A 22,380-nucleotide genomic window follows, 5' to 3' on the forward strand; every position below is an offset into this window, starting at 1 on the left:
CTCTTTTCATGCAATAGAAGCATGTAACAATCGGTTGTTTCGATGGTCAAATCGACTGTTTTTCTGGCATTTTCGAAAATGATTTTGAAAATCTATCTTGTTTGTTTTGTGGATTAAAACCCAATCCAGCTTTTCCAAAAACACAGTTTTGAGATGCTAGAACACTCTCAAAGTTGGATTGGCCTTCAGAAAGCTTATCCACTGTTTTAACAAGATAGTGGACCTTCTTTTCAAGATTTTCGCAATTTTCACAAATTAGAGTATGACACTTGCACGAGGAGTTTTTGTAAATGATTTTCAGATTTTCAAAATCTGTTTTTGAATTTTCTAATTCCTCTTCCAGTGCCTTTACTCTGTTTTCAAGCCAGCTGTTCTTTTCTTTTAACCGATTGTTCAAGAGAGCCAATCGGTTGGCTTCTTCATGTGTTTCTTGAAAGGCTTGAAGCAATTGACCATAATTTTCAGAGTTTGAGGACTTTGATGAACTTACACTACTTGAGTCATCCTCCCTTCTGGCCATGAAGCAAAGATTGAGGCTTTTCTTATTTTGCCTTCTTTTCCTTCTTGCTTGACTCTTTGTCATTGCTTTCTTTGGTTCATGAGCAGCCTTGAGTGTGTCCCACATATCCTTAGCAGTTTTGCACTTTGATATCCTGAAAAATTCATTAGTATCCAGTGCAGAAGCTATAATGTTTTGAGCAGACCGATCAAGCTGGGCCATGTTACATTCATCATTTGTCCATTGAGACAAAGGTTTTGTAATGAAAGAATTATTCTTTTTGAACTTTGGAATGTAAGGACCATTCTCAATTGAATCCCAAATTCTTTGATCAATAGATTCAATAAAGATTTTCATTCTTGCTTCCCAAAACTTATAATTCAATCCACAGAATAAAGGTGGTTTGTAGATTGAAGCACCTTCCTCAAAAGATAGTTTTCCAACCATAGAAAAAAGATTTTTGATCAACTTGAATATCTTTCAAGAACCAAGCTCTTGATGCCAATTGTTAGAATATATGGCCTTAAACGAGAGGGGGGGGGTGAATTGTTTAAGAAAGATTTTCGTAAACTTTTAAGCCTTAGAATGAAAATACTTCAAGAAAACCTTGATTAAGAAATCAGTTTTTCAAAACATAAAGCAAAAGCACAACACTGGAAAAACAAAAATTGTTTTACCGAAACAATCGGTTGTTTATACCAATTATCAAATAACAAAACTGAATTTAAAGAGATAGGGATAGAGAGATTGTACACAGATGTTTATACTGGTTCACTCCAAACCCAGAGCTACATCCAGTCTTCTCAGAAACCCTGAGGAAATCCACTAAGAAATCACAACTTGATCACTTACACAACAACCAAGAGAATGACCTTGAACACCTCAAGAAACACACTCTCCTTGGCCAACACACCAACACCAAGATTGCTGATCTTGATCCCCTCAAGAACACACAACCAATCTTAGCAAACACAAAAATGAAACTTTGTTTTACAGAATACAAGGATTACACTTGTTACAGAAGATAATCTGAAATCAATACAAGCAAAATCCTATTCCACAAACTTTGATCAATCACAAACTCTTAGCAATCTCAGCTCTTTGAAAAACTCAAAAACTCTTAGTGAAAACTTGTCAAAGATTAATTCTCAAATCTGTTATTCTGAATTTATTCAAAGATGTAGTTTGTTATCAAATCTTAACAAACTCTTAAATTGAATTGAAAGATTGGTCAAAGCATTTAATGACTGGAGCGTAAGCAGTTAAATCATTTAAAGCTCCGTTAAAGATAAAACAGTTTTTCTGTTATGGTCCCAAAACAAACAATCGGTTGTTTCCTCGAATCAATCAGTTGTTTTGGTTCTTAACAGTTCAATCATTTGAAAAACAGTTTTCAATCTTTTTCTCAAAACATCTAAGTACAAACAATAGGTTGTTTCGACAAAACAATCAGTTGTTTTAAGTTAGTTTGAAAATATTTTACTTTCACAAAGATTGAGATGCTTATGCTTTAGATTTAATCAAAGGGTGGATTACAAAACTCAAACTACCCCAGAACTATACTAAACCAGCACAGCAACACCAAGCACAACAAAGGCTTCAACATCCTTTAAAGGGTTTGGATTCTTCAAAGCTTGAACACCACTTGGTTCAACAAGAGAGAGAAATACCACGGTTTACAGGAGGTGCACAAGGAATAATGTTAACGATCATAGGATTTTTAGCATTGATATTGCTTGGACCAACTTCATCAGGTGCAACAAATGCATCATGATCATGATCATCATCTTTAGTGGTCTAGTGACCATTAGTCTTGACAAAACCCATCTTGTGGAGAGTGACATTGGTGATTTCAATAGTTCTTTTGACCACTTATGACAGTTCACCATCTAGACTCACTCCAAACTGATGCAGAGAATTGGACACAAGAACAACATAAGGGAAACGATAATCTGACAAGCGCTTGGACTTCAACATATGATCCTTACTGACATAAATTCAATTAACCTTGATTTGGCTCTGAATGCAGTACATTATATCCAAATGAATTTCATTTAGTAGTGCATGATTGCTCCCCGTTGGTGTGATCTACCATGTAATGATGAAAGCAAGAATATGTTCTTCTAGTTTAAGTCCAGTAGGATGAAATCCTTTGATAGGCACTGTTCCGTCCGGTTGACTGGGACGTCTTCGTGCGCGACCTCAACCGTCAACTAGGGACTCCTTCCCACTGGTTACCTGTGGATTCCTGCAAAAAAGAGGACAAAGAGGCGCCCTAGTGGCCGTTTGCACTCCGACGCTCAAGTCAGCCAGCAAGAAACACCAAAACTGTGCACCTCCGTCTCTGAGCACCGCGTATGGCACTCTGAAGGTGGTAAAAAGATCTTTCCCCAGTCCCTTGTACGCAACCTCAAAGCACGAGCAAGCAACTAGAGAGTTCTGGTAAATTTGGCAAAAGTTCCAACCCCGTTTCCAACATTCTCAGCGCTATTTAAACCACCCAAGCATTTAAAGCGCCTTAAAGCGCCTTTAATTACAAATATAACGCACTCAATCAGCGTATCTAATTAGAAAACGTAGTGCATTTAAGACGTTGAAACGTTTGGGAGCCATTATAGTACCTGAATGTTCGAAACGGAAACTTTATTGAATGACTTTAATTACCTGGCACCTGACTAAAGGGTGTTTCTATTCTGACATGGCTGTCGCACACGTGGAGGGCCTCACGACGCCGTGACCCCATCTGGGGGCGTTTCTGCCCATCTGGGGACGTTTCTACGTGTGAGTCCTCCTGCTTGGGAGTGCTACTGCGCTAGGCGTGACTTTTTGGGTGCCAACTCATGCCCCCAATCATCTAGTCACTTACTTTGAGAGCGTATCTGCCTTCCTCTCGTACCCTGCACCCGGCTACCCTGGGCGTGACCTTCCTCTTGAGTCGTATATGTCCCAGAGGCGTCTTTGGGGCGGCAGGGTACTTCACGAGTCAGGCTGCCCTACACTGGTGCTATCACTATGGCCTTGAAGCCACCTTTTCCTTCTCTTTATCACTGCCCCGAGTTATCGGGACCTGAGGCCTTCCCACGGCGTCGCTCCCTCCATGGTCTTTCCTACCCATGGGTATCGGGGAACTGCACTGTGATTGCCTTGCTTTAGTACTGTTTGATCTGGCGACGCCTTCACCTAGGCGACGCCTTGCCTTGGCGACGCCTCTTCTTGGTGACGCTGGCACTTAGCGTCTCTTCACCTAGGCAACGCCTTGTGTTGACTTTGACCCCTGGTGTTGACTTTGACCTTGACTTAGTCAATGCTCGGGTATGGGACAGTACAGGCACAATAGGCTTCTTTAAGCAACTCTTGAAATACTGTACTTTGTGTAAGTTCTCAGAAGCACTGGTGTTTGCTTTTCCAACCTGAATAACTTCACATCTCAGACGAATGAGATCTTTTTAAACACTTGGAGTCATGGTAGTTAGAATCACATTAATCATAACATTCGAATCGCAATTTGTTTCAAAATATAGCTTTGTCGATACATATTGGAAGTTGAATCATTTTATGTCTTAAATCGTGTGATTCGCGATTCAGTTTCGTTATGCACGATTTCTTTAATTTCTAAAAAAAACAGAAAAAGTTCACATTTCATTTAATTTCTCTCAAAAAATTCCAAAAAGAAAAGAAAACAAATAGTCATAAAGATACAATGAACCCAGAAAGACCACGATTCATTTAATTTCTCTTGAAAAATCCCAAAAAACTGAAAAAAGAAAACAAGCTGTCATAGAGATACAATGGACCGTCACACATTTTGCCTGTAAATAAAGAAAGATTAAAAGAACAAGGAGGTGGAGAAGAAAAGAGAAGAAGAGAATAAAATTGATAAACAATAGAAATTTACCAGCGAAGCAAGTTGAAGAAGAAAAAGAACAGTGAAGAACACATAGAAGAAGAAAAGTGTACACGGAAAAAAAGTTCAGCGAAGAAGAAGAGTTCCTAGAGAATAAGGGTTCACTACAGAAGAAGATTACCAGTAGAGAAGAAAACCTACTTTTGGTAAGGTAACTGAACCAATTTCAAGTTTTAATATTTTTGTTATGAGAAAAACAATTTTATAATCTAAAAAGTTGAACCATAATTTTATAATCTAAAAAGCTGAACCACTTTTGAAAAAGTTGAACCATTTTTAAAAAAATTGAACCATTCTTAAAAAATATTTTTTCGAAAAGGTTATTGGATTATTTATTTTCGAAAAACCAATTTTACTTTTTATATAAATTATTTAAGTTTCTTATTATATAAGATTTTCTAAAAACTATATTTTAAAAAAAAATTCTTATATTTTTTTGTTTATGTTATTTTTATTTTTTTATATAAAATTATTTAAGTTTTTGTTTATTTTATTTTTTTATATAAAATCATTCCAGTACTTATTTTATTTTATTATATAAGATATTTTAAAAAAACTGTATTTTAAAATAAATTCTTATATTTTTTTATTTATGTTATTTTTATGTTTTTATTTAAGATTATTTGAGTTTTTGTTTATTTTATTTTTTTATATAAAATTATTTCAGTACGTATTTTATTTTATTATATAAGATTTTTTTTTAAAAATTGTATTTTAAAATAAATTCTTATATTTGTTTATTTATGTTACTTGTTTGACTTTGTTGGTAGAGGTAATGAGTCAAAGTGAAAAAAGAAATAGATATTACATAAAATCATTGTGAGAATGTTCCCGCTCATAAACTTCTAGTCAAGTGTAAGCATTCTTTATATACTTGTTGGGGATGGTGTTGCAGGAATAAAACATCATCTTGTTGGTACAAAGAAAAATGTCATTGCATGTACATCAGTTCCAAACGATATCAAATACATATTTACGAAGTTGTTAGACGATAAAGACAAAAACCCAAAGAAACAAATCGTCAAGATTGTTTTGAGAAGTGGATATCCAAGATAGTAATAAGAAAGGGACATTGGAGCCATTTTTCAGGAGGGGGAAACAAAAAACCATGAATGAAATGTTTAAAGATAGAGAATTGGTGATTACAGACATTTGCAAATGCATATACGATAATGCTTTACCATTTAATTTGGTAAAAAGTTCCTCATTTGTTCAAATGTCAAAATCTGTTGCTGAATATGGAAAGGGTCTAAATCCTCCTACTTATCATGAAGTTAGGGTGTCTTATTTGAAAAACACAATTGACAATATGCAAGTTAGTTTGGAGAAATATAAGGTTGAATGGGAGAAATGTGGGTGTACTTTGATGTCTAATGGTTGGACAGATGGAAAAGGAAGGTCTCTTATCAACTTTTTGGTGAATAGTCCAAGTGGAACAATTTTCTTAATATCTATTGATATTAGTAAAGTGATCAAGGAGGCCAAACAAATGTTTTGAACTACTATATTTTGTTAGAATATGTGGCTTGGAACAAGAGGGAGGATAGTGTTTTTTGGTAAGATTTTCGCAAATACCAGTGTTAGATTGAGAACTTCAATTAAATCAACAAATTGATTAATCTGTTCAACTGATTATAAAAAGATTCACAGTTATATAACAAAAATTTAAACCTATTGATTTTAGAAATCAATTGATTGTTTTACGTGCAAAACACTGAAAAGAGTTTAGATCACAAATATCAAAGTAGGAAAGAGAGAGATCACACAAAAGAATTATACTGGTTCACTCTTATCCTAGAGTTACTCAACACACCACTAAGAATTCACTAAAGCAATCAAACAAGATTACAAAAACAACCAAGAATATTGATCTTGAACCCTTCAAGAGCACACAACACTCTTAACAACACATAGATTTCAGAAACTCTATGTGAATTTGTTTACAACACGGTACAATAAATAAAAATGAGTTTCGAATACACCTGTGCTTTATACAATTGAAGAACAACAAAAATGTTAACCCAAAACCTACTTCACCTGTGCTTTATTTTCCAAAAGGCATAATTCACACCACCAAACTTGGGAGGTCTATTAATACACACACCCTTGGCAAAAGGAAACTTAAACTCAACCATATCAATAAAACTTGATTAAAATACAAGCCCTAACTCTAGATACGAATTGTTGACTTTATGAGAGTCTAAGTTCAAGAAGGAGGGGGTGAATTGTACTCATGATAATTTTCGCAAAAGCTATTTTAAGTAATCATGATAGTAAAATAAAAGACTGTTTTTAGAAACAACATATTCAAATATCTCAATCAGAAGGCAACTTCGGAAAAAACAATTAATTATTATTAGAAACAACTGATTATATTTTTGACTTAGATTTTCTATTCTAAACTGCTCATTCACTTATGCAAAACCAGTATTGAGTTCAATTTTCAAATATAAGATTTTGATATATGACTTAAAAACTTGGTTTTAATTTGATAAGCAAGATTCAAAACCTAAAACACTTTGCAGTTATTTAGTTCTTTAGGCACAATTAATAGTTTTTAGGAATTGTATTAACAGAAAATTGAAAACACTAATACTGCAGAAAAAACAACTGATTAAAATTTGAAACAACAACTTTTTTTGTTACCAGCTATATAACTTTTCCAAAATTTCAAGGCAATGAATATGAAAGCAGAAAATCACACAAGAACTTATACTGGTTCACTCAAAACTAAGCTACATCTAGTCCCATCTCACACTAAGATGGATTTCACTATATCACAAGAATCTTTTACACAAGATTTCTCAAGAACAACTCTAGAACCCTACAAGAACTACAAACATACACTAAAAAAACTATTTCACCAAGAAACCCTATCACTATCACAATTTTACAACAAAGAAAAAGTATGAAACAAATACACCTTTTTGAAGACTTAGGAGACACAAACTGAACCTCCAAACTGCAACACCTTGAAGAAGCTCTTAATCATAAGCCAATGGTGAAAGTGACAACACAAGAGCTTCACAAAAAATTTCAAAGAACCTCTTAAACCATTTTGAAAACAATAGAATATGTGTATTCAAGTGATGATTTGCTTAGAGAACCTACTTCCCTTTTATAGATTTCAAAACCAAACTGAATTGTTAAAACAATTTAAAATATGTTAAGAAAACAATTGGTTAAAAGTAAAAAGAACAAATTGAATTTTTGAAATACACTAATGTTGATCAAGAGTGATCAAAGGCTTTGAAGAATCCAAATCCAAGTGTTTGATGCAAGGCTGGAGTTGCTGCTGTGTTTAGGATAGGATCTGGGTAGTTTAAATATGTAATCCACTCTTTGTTGAATCTAAAGCTAATGTGTTTTAAAACCTTTTTGAGTTTAAAGTGTTTTTCAAACTAAGTGAAAAACAACCTCTTGTTTTGTCGAAACAACTGATTGTTTTACTCTTAGGTGTTTTTGAAAAGGTTGAAAACTGTTTTGGTTGGTTGACTTGCTGTCAAACCAAAACAATCGATTGTTTGTTTGAAAATCCTAACAGAATTCTGTTTTGTTAGTTGAGTGTGCTTTAAATGATTTCCAACTGAATACGCTCCTCTATTAAATGCTTTGACCGATCTTTGAAAGATATAAATAGTTTGTTTATGTTTTATAACAAACAAGAAAAACAGATTTGAGTTTTTGAGTTGTGAAAGATTGCTTTCAAGTTTTGAACATTCACATTCTACTTTGGGTTTTCATAAGAGAGAGTGGAATAGGATTACATCTGTATTGATTTCAGATTGCTCTGTAAACAAGTGTAATTCGTTCTGAATTTTCTGTAAATTCTGGCGTTGTTGCCAAGGAGTTTTGTGTGCTCTTGAGGTGGTCAAGATCAACATTCTTGGTGTGTGTTGTGCCAAAGAGAGTGTGTTTCTTGAAGGGTTCAAGGTCACTTCTTTGGTGGTTTGTGTGTAATCTGTTTTGATTGCTTAGTGGATTGCCCAGTGGCTTCTGGGGACTGGATGTAGCTCTTGGTTTAAGAGTGAACCAGTATAAACTATTTGTGTATCTCTTTCTTCCTTTAAACTCATTTAAATTCAGTTATTATTGCTTTACTGGTATAAACAACCGATTGTTTCGCAGAAACAACCGATTGTTTTTCTGGTGCTTTGCTGTTTTGTGCTTAAATTCTTGGCTAACTGAATTTATGTTTAAGTTTCATATAAAAGATTTTGTTCTAGCTGAAAAAGTTTTCAAAAACCCCTCTTGAACAATTCACCCCCCTTTCGTTTAACGCCATACATTATAACAACTAAGTGGAAATAAAACTAACTTTGAGAAGTTGAAAACTAAATGTGGAAACAAAACTAACTTTGAAAAAAGAAAACAGAATTTTGGAAACAAAACTGCTTTATATCAGAAAAACTTTAAATCAATTATTTCTCCAAAAAACCAATTGAAAAACCTATAGAGTGTGTAAACTATAAATTACTGGTTGAAAAAACTCTTAACAGATTTAAAAATCAGTGAGAGTTTAAAATCAATTTTGATTGTTTCAAAAAAGGACTTTGTGCTTTGGCTCACCATCATAGGTTTGAGATATAGAGATAGATCATGATACCAAGAACTCTTAATCTAATCTATCTTAGTTGCTAAGACAACTTTATTAGCACCAAAGCTTGACTTTAATGCTTATGACAACATGCAATTCCCATTAAGATATATGACATCATTCACTTCTCTTCAAGGTCTATTTCTTCAACAAACAATATAGTTAGGTAGTCTTTAAGATCTCCAACGGATTTCACTTAACAAAAAAGAAAAAAAGAAAAAAAATCTTTTTTAAATCCTTTAAAAACCTTTAAGTGTTTTCAAACGCTTGATATGATAAATCTGTTGAAGATGGTTGGTGCCCCTTCAAGATTGTGTTTGATGAAGACTTCTATGTACATTTCATGTGTATTTTGCGTTGCTTTAAGTGTGTCTTAGGTAGTGCTTAGAGGTTGTCTAAGAGTGGGCTTTTTGCTGAGTAACTCACCTCATAACCACTGGCCATGTGATAAGAACAAGCATAAGTTTTCTTAAACTGTTTTTCACATGCTTTACAAAAAATACGTTTACTGCATAAAAATAAATCTGTTCTTTTCTAAATAAACAAATTCTTTTTTACACTGATGCCTTGGCTAAGTCTTGAGAAAATTAGATTTTGTGCATCATGTATTTTGACTAAGTCTTCTATCTTTCAAAACGACTGTGTTTCAAACAGTTAAGCTTTTCTGTTTTCGTTTTGAAAAATAAATCTGTTCATCTGTAAATGAATAGATTCTTTTTGTCTCTGGTGCCATATCTAGCTTAAACGTTTTTTCAGTTTTATCTCTGCACCAGAGTGGTTGACTAAGTCTCCTCACTTAACAAATTCTCTAACTGCTTTTGAAAATAAATCTGTTCATTTTGTTTTCAATCTATTCATTTTATAACATCTTTAACTGTTTTTCAAAATTCTGTTATAAGTTGGTTTTCTATAAAATGAAAACTTGTTTATGAGTTTAAACATCGTTCATACATTTGTAAAAACAAGTTTTACAGTAGAGAATTAAGAGTTTACAAAGGATTAGCATTTGTTCTTCAAAGATTTCGAAAATCACAAAGTGCTTGTTCTTGGTTTGGTTCCAAAAGCTTGGTGTGAGGTGCTGCTACTGTTCTAACAATCTTGCCTACTGGTTTAAGGCAGATCTTTGTATCCTCAATCAGGTGTAGTCGTTTCACTTTTCACTTCATGTAATAGTTTGGTTGAACACTCTTCTTGATAGGTTTTCTTGAAGAGTGTGTGTGAGCTGAAATAGGTTTTTTCAGCAAGAGTACCTAAGTTCTTGTAGGTTTCAAGAACAGTGAGAATTGTGTTTGTTTGTACTGTGATTTAGTGAATTTCACCTTGGTTTTAGGTGAAGACTGGATGTAGCTCAGTTGAATGAACCAGTATAACTGCCTTGTGTTCATTCTCTCTCAATCTCTGCAATTAAGTTTCTGCATAATTGATAAAACAGCAAAGAAATAAATCTGTTCATTCATTAATAAATCTGTTTTTTCTGGGCTCGTTTCATCATGTTCTTAATTTCTGGAAAAGTTGTTTGAGTAAGATAAGAACATATAAAATTTGTTAAAAGCTACTGGAACAGATTGATTGTGATAGGTTGCTCAAGAAATTGTCAAAGCTATTAATTGAACCTTAAACAATTGCTTAAAATTGAAGCTTGTTGTTTTGTGATTCACTGTTCTTAATTTCTGGAAAACTGTGTGTTTCAAGAAGAACACTTATAATTTGTTAAAAGTCACTGGAACAGGTTGTTTGTAAAGGTTACTCAATTAATTGGCATGCTATCAATCGAACCTTAATCACTTGCTTGAAATTGAAGTTTGCTGTTGTGTGTTTCACTGGTTTTCGTTCTAATATCAGTGTGTGTGCATCTGGAAAATCTATCTGCATAATCTTGTGATTAACCTTGCTGTATAAATGCTTTTCAAACAAAAACAGTACTGAAATAAATCTGTTCATTTTCACATAAATCGATTTATTTTCTGTAAACTGTGTTAAACACTGTTTCTGCGAGAAAGTTTTAAAAGGTCAATTTACGCCCCCTCTTGAACTTTGACACTATTAAACCCAACAATTGGTATCAAGAGCTAGGACTTGTATTTTAATCAAGTTTGTTTGTAATAATGTCTGAGTTTAATGTGCATTTTGCTGAAGGATCTGCTGTTAATAGACCACCTATGTACAATGGAATGAATTATGCATTTTGGAAAGTTAGAATGAGAATTTTCATGGAATCCATTGATGCATTAATTTGGGAAGCTGTGGTCAATGGACCTTATGTGCCAATGCAGGTTGTCAAGGATGAAGAAGTGGTAAAGCCAAGATCAGAATGGAATGAGACCGAAAGGAGGAAGGCTCAACATGATCTTGTGGCCAAGAACATCATAACCTCTGCATTGACAATGGATGAGTTCTTCAGGATATCTCAATGTAAGTCAGCTAAGGAGATGTGGGAAGTCTTAGAAGTGACTCATGAGGGTACTGAAGATGTGAAGAGGTCAAGAAAACATGTTCTCATCCAAGAATATGAACTGTTCAGAATGCAACCCGAGGAGAGCATTGCTGATGTGCAGAAAAGGTTCACCCATATTGTGAATCACCTCACTGGTTTGGGAAAAGAATTTGACAGAGAGGAACTCAACATAAAGATATTGAAGTGCCTCGACAGAAGCTGGCAACCAAAGGTGACTGCCATATCTGAAAGCCGTGATCTGTCAAAGCTGGGAACTGCTGCACTGTTTGGAAAGCTAATGGAGCATGAGCTAGAGCTCAAAAGACTCAAAGAGCAGGAAACAACAGAGAGAAAACCCAAAGGTCTTGCACTGAAAGCAACTGAACTGGATGAGATCAAGGAGGAAAAAGAAGATGCTGAAGATGATGACACAATCAGCCTTCTTACAAAAAGATTCAGCAAATTCCTGAGGAAGATAGCAGAAATAGGAACCAGCAGAAAAGAAGGTATCCTAAACCCAATGATTCAAATTTCTCTAAATATACTTGCTTTGGCTGTGACAAAACAGGGCATATCAAAACAGATTGTCCAGACAATCAAACAAAGGACAAATCTGCCAGCAAGAAATTTGAAAGGAACAAGGGAAGAAGAGCTTATATCTCATGGGAGGAAAATGAAGTGTCTTCAACCAGCAGCTCTTCAACTGAGAATGAGGAAAGCAATCTGTGCTTCATGATGAAAGATGAGGAGTCAATCTCAGATTCAGTAAGTGATTTCTCTGTGGATTCAGATAACTATGATCAATTGTTTGCTGCTTTCAAGGAAACTCATGATAAAGCAAATAGGCTAGCTGTAATATGCAATAAGCTGCAAAAGGTAAATAATGTGCTTGCACCTAAAGTAAAAACACTTGAGGAAGAATTGCATAAAGCCAAAACAGATTTGGTAAGCCTTGAACTAACATGCTTGCATGCCTCTATTAAAACCTGTGAAAACTACAAAAAATTGGAAAAACAAGTGGAGTATTTGCTAAAAACCCTTTCCAATTTCACCAAGGGAAGAGAAAACCTTGAGTCTCTCCTTGGATCACAGAATGCTGTTTTCAATAAGAATGGTCTTGGTTATACCCCTGGAAATGTAACCAATGTCAAAAAGCTTTCAAGTTTTTTTGTTCCAGCAAAATCAGTTTTTTCAGCTTTTAACAGTGGCAAAAAGGCATCTCATGTAACCTGTTTTTACTGCATGAAATCTGGTCATACCTCTAGGTCTTGCATTGCTAGAAAGCATCTTATGCCTAAGAACTTAGCAAAATGGCTACCAAAGAGAAGGTTTTAATCTGTGCTGGACCCTATACTGAAAAGGGTACCATTTGTATCATTTTTATTCTGTTTTGCAGATTGGCAGCAAGAAAAATCAGTGGTACTTGGACAGTGGCTGTTCCAAGCATATGACTGGAGATCTTACAAAGTTTACTAGCTTGAAGCTCAAAGCAGAAGGACATGTAACCTATGGTGATAATAACCGAGGGAGGATTTTGGGCAGAGGCACTGTTGGAACAGGGAACTCAACAACCATTGAGAATGTGCTCTATGTAGAAGGACTCAAGCATAGTCTTCTCAGCATAAGTCAGCTTTGTGACAAAGGATACAAAGTGAATTTTGAGTCAAAAGGCTGCACAATCTCAAGTAATTCATCTAGTAAGGTACTGTTTACTGGTAATAGAGTGAATAACATTTATCTGTTGAATATCATGGAAACTAACTCTTCAAATGAGTGCTTGCTGTCCATAAGTGATGAGTCTTGGCTGTGGCACAGGAGGTTAGCTCACATACACACAAATCACTTGAATAAATTGAAATATAAAGATTTAGTTTCTGGTTTGCCTAACATTAAATTTCAGGACAACAGGCTTTGTGATGCTTGTGTGAAAGGTAAACAAATCAAATCCTTTTTCAAGTTAAAGGATATTGTCTCTATAAAAAATCCATTGGATGTGTTACATATGGACTTATTTGGTCCATCTAGAGTTGCTAGCTTGGCTGGAAATTTGTATGCTTTAGTTGTTGTGGATGATTACTCTAGATTTACATGGACTCTATTTCTTGCTCATAAATATGATTCTTACACTGCCTTTAAGAGATTAGCAAAAATTCTGCAAAATGAAAATGGTTGCTGCATAAAATCAATTCAAAGTGATCATGGATGGGAGTTTCAAAATGCTAAGTTTGAGAGGTTCTGTGAGAAGCATGGGATAGCACATACCTTTTCAGCCCCTAGGACACCCCAACGAAATTGTGTAGTTGAAAGGAAAAATAGATCATTAGAGGAACTAGCTAGAACTATGTTAAATGAATCTAAGCTTCCTAAGTATTTTTGGGCTGATGCAGTTTATACTGCAGCTTATGTGTTGAATAGAACCTTAATAAGACCTATTCTTAAGAAAACCCCATATGAATTGTATAAGGGCAGAAAACCTAGTGTGAGCCACCTTAGGGTATTTGGGTGTAAATGCTTTGTATAGAATAATGGCAAAGAAAATCTTGGTAAGTTTGATGCTAAATCTGATGAAGGTGTGCACATTGGTTATGCTTTGAATGGTCATGCATATAGAGTCTTCAATAAAAGGTTGCTTATAGTAGAAGAATCAATGCATGTTGTTTTTGATGAAACTGATCATAGCATATCTAAAACTGCTGCTGATGACCTTGACAGTAATGAATTTAAATCTGTTTTAAATCAAAATGAATCGATTCATTTTGATACTGCTGATACACATGCTATACAAGAATCTACTGCAGCTGCAGGTTTGCCAAAAGAGTGGAAAACCCCAAGAGACTTAACCCTTGATAATGTCATTGGGAACATTGAGAAAGGAGTGTCAACTAGAAAATCCTTGAATAATTTCTGTGAAGCAATGGCCTTTGTATCTCAAGTTGAACCCAAGAATTTGAATGAAGCTCTCAAGGATAGCAACTGGATTTTAGCTATGCAAGAGGAACTGAATCAATTTGCTCTTAATGAGGTCTGGACTCTTGTACCTAGAATACCTGAGATGAATATAATTGGGACAAAATGGGTATTTAGAAACAAGATGGATGAGCATGGAGTGATCACCAGAAACAAGGCTAGGTTTGTAGCTAAAGGGTACAATCAAGAAGAAGGGATAGACTATGATAAGACCTATGCACCAGTGGCTCGGTTAGAAGCTGTTAGATTGCTGCTTGCCTTCTCCTGCATCAAAGGGTTCAAGCTATTTCAAATGGATGTGAAGATTGCCTTTCTAAATGGTTATATAAATGAAGAGGTATTTGTTTCACAACCACCAGGTTTTGAAGACCATTAACATCCAGAATATGTGTTCAAACTCAAAAAGGCTCTCTATGGACTCAAGCAAGCTCCTAGGCAATGGTATGAGAGGCTAAGTGATTTTCTCACCTCACAAGGTTATGACAGAGGCACATCAGATAAGACCTTGTTCATTAAGAAGAAAGGAGATGACTCAATTCTAGTACAAGTATATGTGGATGACATCATTTTTGGATCAAACAATGGAGAATTGTGTGAAGCTTTCGTGAAAGTCATGAAGAGTGAGTTTGAAATGTCAATGATGGGTGAGTTGAACTATTTTCTAGGCTTGCAGGTCAAACAACTTAAGGATGGTAGTTTCTTAAGTCAAGCTAAGTATTGCAAGGATCTGCTGAAGAAATTTGAAATGGACAAGTGTAAACCAATCAGCACACCCTTCTCTCCAAGCTGTCATTTGGATCATGATGAAGCTGGAATTTCTGTTGATGAAACCAAATACAGAGGACTCATAGGATCACTACTGTATCTCACTGCCAGCAGGCCAGACATAATGTTTGCAGTGTGCATGTGTGCAAGGTTTCAATCTGCTCCTAAAGAATCACACTACAATGCTCTCAAAAGGATTTTGAAGTATTTGCAAGGAACTAAAGAAGTTGGCTTGTGGTATCCAGGTAATATTTCATTAAGTTTAACTGGATATTCTGATTCAGATTTTGCAGGTTGCAAAATTGATAGGAAGAGCACAAGTGGAACCTGTCATTTGCTGGGATCAAGCTTGATCTTATGGCAATGCAAAAAGCAGGCTTGTGTAGCTCTCTCCACTGCTGAAGCAGAATACATTGCAGCAGGGAGTTGCTGTGCTCAAACTATATGGCTAAGACATCAATTAAATGATTTTGGTATCTTACTTAACCATATACCTCTGCTGTGTGATAATACAAGTGCAATCAACTTAACCAAAAATCCTGTCATGCATTCAAGAACCAAACACACTAAAATTAGGCATCATTTTCTAAGGGAACACATATCTAATGGAACATATGATATTAAGTTCATTGGTACTGATTTACAACTTGCTGATTTGTTCACAAAACCATTAGCCAAAGATAGGTTTAATTTTCTGCTTAATGAATTGGGTATTATAAATGTCAATTGAGCCTAGCAGTGAAAAATTAAATATGTTTATTCGTAATTGAATGTGTTTATTTTCTGTACTGATATGCATTTATGACTAGGAAAGAGAAATTGTGATCTTTGACTGCTTGACTGACCTAGTGGGCATTAACCTCTGTACCTTTGACGGTTTTGGTCATGGTTATGTAACCGATTTGATGGTTTGGGTGCTCAATAAAGGTATGAATTGTGTGCATCGTGACCCTAAATATTTGCTGCATATTTTCAAAGATTCTCTGCACAAATTCAGAGCATAAAATCTTCATGCATATCCACTCATAACTGCCATATCAACCTATTCATTTCTATATAAATCTGTGTGAATATCTGCTACCCACATTGGCTACCCTTTTTCTGTTATCATAATTTGAAACAAGAACAAAATTCTGGTTCAACCATGGCTTCTTCTTCAAAGAAACAGAAAAATAAGGGCAAGCAAACCACCTTTCAAGGTGTGCTAGAAGGTTGGTTCACTAGAAATGAAGAAGCAATCAATGCCTACATTCACGAGACAAGCAGAAAGCAGATTAATATACCCAAGGTGTTGGATTTCAACTGGCTGAAATCTGAAAAACTGGAAGAAACAAGGGCTGTGTTGAAGCACCAGAAACTGAAAAAGCTGCTGGAATTAACGGGTAATGTATATCCTGACTTGGTTAAGGTGTTTTACACTAACCTCACATTGGATGGAAAGAATGTTGTCTCTTATGTGAAAGGGACCAAGATGAAGATCACAAGTGAGATGTGGAATTCTGTGGCTGGAATAAAGTATGCTGGACTGAAAGTAGGGAAGGGAAACACCAGTGGAATCCAAGAATTCAACAAGCTGCAATACTATAAAAGCTGCATGAGGAATCCTACAGAGAGTATAAACAGGTTCCATGCAGGGCACTTGAACCTCACTCCACGCCTAGTAGCCTACATCATAGCATGACAACTTATTCCAAGAGGAACAAACCATGCTGTTTTACATGAAGAGGATCTAATTCTCCTATATTGCATCATGAACCAGATTAAGGTAAACTGGGTTTTCATTATCAATGAACACATGCTCAAATAAAAAAGGTTGGCTGATTACCGCTTTCCCTATGCTATAATTGTTTCCAAATTGATTGATTACTTTGGTATTGATGTTACAAATGAGAGAAACGACCCTATCAAGGCTGTAAGTGAGATTGATACTTCAACTCTCACCAAAATGGGTTTTCACAAAATTGAGGACAAGTGGGTGGTTCTCAAAGGGAAGGACCCTCAAGCAGAACATGAGGCATCAAACCTCCACAATGAGGATGAGGATGAAGCTGCTCCTATGGATGATGACTCACCTGGTACCCAGTCTGTGCATGAGGAAGTTGCTGCAAATGCCATAGTTGCCTATCAAGCTCCAGAATACCGAGGAGAACCAATGTCTATGTTTGAAAGGCAAGTGTTGTATCGTCTTGATGTAATGTCTGCAGAACAAAGGGCATACTTTGAAACTACTCATGCAAGGTTTCAACACCTTGATGATCAGATTGAAGGGGTTCAGGCACAACTTGCAGAGCTTTACTACAAGGATCAGTAGTCATCTATTTTTAATGCGTTCTTTATCAGCTTTCAAATGTCTGTAATGCTGAACAATATGGTTTTATTTTCTGGACTATTATGGTTATGGTTTCTGTTTTATGTTTTTTTCCCTATGCTTATATGCTGTTTGATGAATCCAAAGGGGGAGAAAAATAGCTGACAAATAGCTCACCATGCTAGGTGAAGCTAGCTGAAACAGGGAGTTAATTCTGCACCTTAAAACCATTTCTCATGCTATGCAATGTTGCTGTTTTTTCTGGTTTAAAATCTGGTGCAGTGCAGGTGCTTAAAGCAACAAAGCTATGAGGTTAGCTATGGGGATTTGTCTCCACCAAACAGGGGGAGATTGTTGAAGATGGTTGGTGCCCCTTCAAGATTGTGTTTGATGAAGACTTCTATGTACATTTCATGTGTATTTTGCTTTGCTTTAAGTGTGTCTTAGGTAGTGCTTAGAGGTTGTCTAAGAGTGGGCTTTTTGCTGAGTAACTCACCTCATAACCACTGACCATGTGATAAGAACAAGCATAAGTTTTCTTAAACTGTTTTTCACATGTTTTACAAAAAACACGTTTACTGCATAAAAATAAATCAGTTCTTTTCTAAATAAACAGATTCTTTTTTACACTGATGCCTTGGCTAAGTCTTGAGAAAATTAGATTTTGTGCATCATGTATTTTGACTAAGTCTTCTATCTTTCAAAACGACTGTGTTTCAAACAGTTAAGCTTTTCTGTTTTCGTTTTGAAAAATAAATCTGTTCATCTGTAAATGAATAGATTCTTTTTGTCTCTGGTGCCATATCTAGCTTAAACGTTTTTTCAGTTTTATCTCTGCACCAGAGTGGTTGACTAAGTCTCCTCACTTAACAAATTCTCTAACTGCTTTTGAAAATAAATCTTTTCATTTTGTTTTCAATCTATTCATTTTATAACAGCTTTAACTGTTTTTCAAAATTCTGTTATAAGTTGGTTTTCTATAAAATGAAAACTTGTTTCTGAGTTTAAACATCGTTCATACATTTGTAAAAACAAGTTTTACAGAAGAGAATTAAGAGTTTACAAAGGATTAGTATTTGTTCTTCAAAGATTTCGAAAATCACAAAGTGCTTGTTCTTGGTTTGGTTCCAAAAGCTTGGTGTGAGGTGCTGCTACTGTTCTAACAATCTTGCCTACTGGTTTAAGGCAGATCTTTGTATCCTTAATCAGGTGTAGTCGTTTTACTTTTCACTTCTTGTAATAGTTTGGTTGAACACTCTTCTTGATAGATTTTCTTGAAGAGTGTGTGTGAGCTGAAATAGGTTTTTTCAGCAAGAGTACCTAAGTTCTTGTAGGTTTCAAGAACAGTGGGAATTGTGTTTGTTTGTACTGTGATTTAGTGAATTTCACCTTGGTTTTAGGTGAAGACTGGATGTAGCTCAGTTGAATGAACCAGTATAACTGCCTTGTGTTCATTCTCTCTCAATCTCTGCAATTAATTTTCTGCATAATTGATAAAACAACAAAGAAATAAATCTGTTCATTCATTAATAAATCTGTTTTTTCTGGGCTCGTTTCATCCTGTTCTTAATTTCTGGAAAAGTTGTTTGAGTAAGATAAGAACATATAAAATTTGTTAAAAGCTACTGGAACAGATTGATTGTGATAGGTTGCTCAAGAAATTGTCAAAGCTATTAATTGAACCTTAAAAAATTGCTTAAAATTGAAGCTTGTTGTTTTGTGATTCACTGTTCTTAATTTCTGGAAAACTGTGTGTTTCAAGAAGAACACTTATAATTTGTTAAAAGTCACTGGAACAGGTTATTTGTAAAGGTTACTCAATTAATTGGCATGCTATCAATCGAACCTTAATCACTTGCTTGAAATTGAAGTTTGCTGTTGTGTGTTTCACTGGTTTTCGTTCTAATATCAGTGTGTGTGCATCTGGAAAATCTATCTGCATAATCTTGTGATTAACCTTGCTGTATAAACGCTTTTCAAACAAAAACAGTACTGAAATAAATCTGTTCATTTTCACATAAATCGATTTATTTTCTGTAAACTGTGTTAAACACTGTTTCTTCGAGAAAGTTTTAAAAGGTCAATTCACCCCCCTCTTGAACTTTGGCACTATTAAACCCAACAAAATCAATATGTTAAAATATTCGATGTAGTCACTAGACTTAAACAAGAGTTATTTCAATTGATTAAAATACGAATCAACTAATTAAATTAAGGACAAATTTGAAAAATGAAACATTCAAAGGAGATTTCAAATCAAATTAACTTGAATCATAACTAGATACAAATTAACAATACAAAATCTACCTAACTATACATACACACACTGCAACAGATCTTTGATAACTGTCGTTTTGCTGTCAAATTAAGATGATTCCAGCTTAGATCTGTCTAACGATAGAAAGATGATAGTATAAATGTGGTAAGATGACCCCAAGTTGTCTCCCAACGAATCCAATAGTGAAATCAGTAAATCAGTGTTTAGATAAAAGTTAACAATAATAATAATAAAAAGGGGGTTTAGATAATTGTGCAGGAAATATAAAAAAGATTAAAACAACAAATAAAAAAGTGGTTGATCCCAAGTTCTTCCACCATTGAATTCTTCACAGGTTCTCTAAAGATTAATCCTTTCTCTATCCTCCAACATAGCTAAACTAGATTGAACATACACCAATCTAATTCAACTGAAGCTCACCAGTAAAGCATGTTTCATGTGTATACTCCATGGGAATGCTTATCTCCTCTCTCTTGAATCATGCGCCCAAGAAATTAATCAGAAAAATGTGAATTAACTAAGAAACCAAAGTTTAAGATAAGGAAAAGTCTCAATCATGCGTTCAAGTACAACATCTCACAAAAACCAGTTTTCTAAGAGATTAGAATATTAAAACAATTACTATATAAAATTAAAAAATGAAACTTTTATTGACTAAAACCCCAGAACTCAATGTGAATTACAAAGGAAACAACAAAAAAGGTTTAGCCTTCCATGCGGAGGCAAAACAAAAGAATTACAAAAAAGAAATGAAACTAAGAAAATCCTATGAAGCTCCCCCTTTCTCCTTGTTGCTTGTGTTCTTTTATAGGCTTTTTTGCTCCAAGGATCTTGGGAAAATATTGTAGTTTATATTTTGTTAATAGTTTTCAACTTTCCATAATTCTTGTATTTTGCAGGAGATTTGCTTTGAATTTTGTTTCTGAGACATTGTAGATTTTATTTTCTCCTTCTTTTCCTCAGATTTTGTTTTCTGTTTTGATTTAAATAAACAACTTGGACTTTTGCATATTTGGCCTATTCACAAAGGTATACACTTCCTTTAGACCATTTACTCTAAAAATAAAAAATTAACAAAAGTAATAGTTAAGGTCCAAATAAACCCAATTATATGAATATTAATTAAAATAATGGTTTTATTTATTTATTATAGTCCAATAATCTATGATTAAAGCTATTGAGTGTGAATATATATATGCTCATCAATCTTTATGACAAATTTTGAAATCATCAAAGCTTCCTTGTTCAATAGATTATGTGATAGAAGAAATTGGGGAGGATAATGTTGTGCAAGTTGTGACTGATGGTGCTTCTAATTTTATAGTAGTAGGAAAAATGTTAGAGGAGAAAAGAACAAAATTATTTTGGTTTTTCTTATGCAACTCATTTCCTTGATTTAATTCTTGAAGACATTGGTCAGCTCCCAATTTTTTATAATACCATTGCAAATGCCAAAAAGATCACAACTTTCATTTATAGGCACACATGGGTCCTAAAATTATATAGAAAGTAGTCCAAAGGAAAAGAATTAGCTCGATCAACAATCATGATATTTGCAACTAGTTTTCTTACCCTACAATCCATAACACAATAGAAAAATACTCTTCGAGCTATGTTTTTTTTCACAAGAATGGACAACAAGTAATCATGCTAGTAAATGAAGGTAAACAAGTGGTGAACATTGGTTTAAGTGATGATAGATTATGGAAATCCATCCAATATTGTTTGAAGTGTGTAACTCCACTTATGAAAGTATTAAGGCTTGTAGATGAAGACACAAAACTTGCTATGCCATATATATATATATATATATATATATATATATATATATATATATGAAGCTATGGATAAAGCTAAAGAACAAATAGCCTCAAATTTTAAGAATCAAGACTCTCAATATAAAAGGTGTGGAAAATAACTCATACTCGTTGGAATTTGCAATTACATAGTCCTCTTCATGTTGCTGCTTACTACCTTAATCCTAAGTAAGTAACTATTATTACCTTAATCAATATTGCAAATTAATAATGATTTTTTATTTCAATATTTTTTTAATCAGATTTGATTACGACAAAAATTTCAATGCGGATAATGAAGTTTTATATGGTTTATATGACACTATTGAAAAAATGATATCAGATAAAAGAAATTAGATTTCAACTTGATCAACAACCTGACAAATTCAAAAAAGTGCAAAGATTGTTTGGAAGAAGTATGACCATAGATACCAGGTATAAGAAGCATCCTGTGAAGCATTTAATTAATGCTAATAGTTTCATAAAAAGCATAACAGTTTGTATCACGATTTATTAATGTTAGCTTTTCATTTGAAATTACAGCTCTTTGGTGGGAAAGTTATGGTGGAGCGGGTAAAGAGCTACAAAATCTAGCAATAAGAGTTTTAAGTCTGACTTGTAGCGCCACTGGGTGTGAAAGAAATTAAAGCATATTTGATCAAGTGCATACTAAAAGAAGGAATCACTTAGAACAACAAAGAATAAATGCTTTTGTCTTTGTTAAATATAACCTTCAACTTGAGATAAGACAAAAAGGTGAGAGAGGAGAAATGTGATACTTATGATCCTATATGTTTATCTGATATGAAATCGATGAGTGGATTACTGAATG

Source organism: Phaseolus vulgaris, chromosome 4 (genome assembly GCF_000499845.2).
Source record: "Phaseolus vulgaris cultivar G19833 chromosome 4, P. vulgaris v2.0, whole genome shotgun sequence".
NCBI classification, from domain to species: domain Eukaryota; kingdom Viridiplantae; phylum Streptophyta; class Magnoliopsida; order Fabales; family Fabaceae; genus Phaseolus; species Phaseolus vulgaris.